The sequence below is a fragment of the Schistocerca nitens genome, chromosome 1 (genome assembly GCF_023898315.1).
Source record: "Schistocerca nitens isolate TAMUIC-IGC-003100 chromosome 1, iqSchNite1.1, whole genome shotgun sequence".
Lineage (NCBI taxonomy): Eukaryota > Metazoa > Arthropoda > Insecta > Orthoptera > Acrididae > Schistocerca > Schistocerca nitens.
The window spans coordinates 895,536,394-895,537,813 of NC_064614.1; the positions used below are offsets into that span (position 1 = coordinate 895,536,394).

Sequence of the window (1,420 nt, forward strand, 5' to 3'; positions counted from 1 at the left end):
GTTAGGCAGTGTCCTTTAGCTACACTATTTTATTCAATGCATACAAACGATTGGTAGTTCCGGTGTAATAGGTCAGATTTCATTGTTGCTCCCTGGCTCAGTGTTAGCGTGACGTGGAACAGTGACAAGGCACTGATCTTACAGGAGAGAGTACGCTGGATCACAACTCCACCCGTTTGTCCAGAATTTCCTTTTTATCGTTATTTCTCATCGTTCTGTGAGGACGCATGACTGTCGGTGATCAAGATGATCGATGAGGAGCGAGATGCTATTATTCATAACAATCCGTATCCAAAGTCAAACGTATGAAAAGATATTCCTGATCCAAAAATCAGAATATCTGATATAGGAAAGAAATAGGAAGAGCTGAAGACGTCCGACTGTGTGTGGAAATTAGCAACTGTCCTGAGAAGCTATTGAAGCTGGTAGGAAATTTTCAAATAAGTTCAAGGTAAAAATCTATGCTAAAGACCCGTTTCAAATTAGAAAGTGGCTTCACCGTTTCCACGTTATTCATAGTCTCCGTTCTGGAAACTGTAGTGCTTTTGGGAAACCTCAGGGTACTTTTGGATCGAATAAGAATTGGACAGCCAGTAATGATTTTGAGGGCAAGTGACAGTCATAGGGCTGCTGTGACTGAGTCCTCTGGCGTGCCAAATTTAAATTCCCTGGTCGCCAGAAGATCTCTGCTTCCAAAGAATGGGGCTGCAGTAAGTATAAGCGTGAGGTCTATGAACAACAGAGATTCAGAAGGAATTGTCAGTTGCGGATGTAATCTGAAATATCGCCCTGTAGCGAAAGGCTTCGCTCAGCCTATTGGACGTGTCCCATGTCCCATGACCGATGAACCAGTATGTGTTTCTGCGCAGGAAGTCTTATTCAGAGTATGCTGATAATCCAGAAATCATCTCCCAGGTCTCCTGAAACTCGAAGTTGCTACACTGTCATGGCAGAGCCCTATATGGGATACCGCTCACACAGCAGAAAGATTGCGACGCTGAGGCGGTGATGTCACGACTGGCCAACAATCACACGTCGCACCTCGGTTCTGATGTGACTTGGGGGGAAGAAAAGGGATGCTGTTTCAGAAACAGAGGGAACTAAGAGGGGAAATAGATCATCTAGCTGTCTCTTCTCTACACTACTAGCTGTGGGTCGACCAGCTAAGCATTTCCAAATGCTGCTTACATGGTGCCTTCCAGCCAAAGGGCCACATGCTGGCCGACCTCCATTCAGGCTGCCTACCTGAGGGTACGCAGTTCATGCCAGGCCACCTAGCTGCGGAGGCATCATCACCCTGTGTGAACAGACTTCTGCTACTCAACGACCACAGCTGCAGCTCATCACCCTGTGCAGTCACACTCCTTGACTGCCTTCACACTGATGATACCATCATTACTGGAGTCCAAAGTTCGACTCT

General features: G+C 46.5%; 1 pseudogene; it reads left to right on the forward strand.

Moving 5' to 3' along the window:
* Positions 1–246: 246 nt before the first annotated feature.
* On the forward strand, positions 247–893 carry LOC126211244 (60S ribosomal protein L10-like; annotated as a pseudogene).
* Positions 894–1,420: the final 527 nt, after the last annotated feature.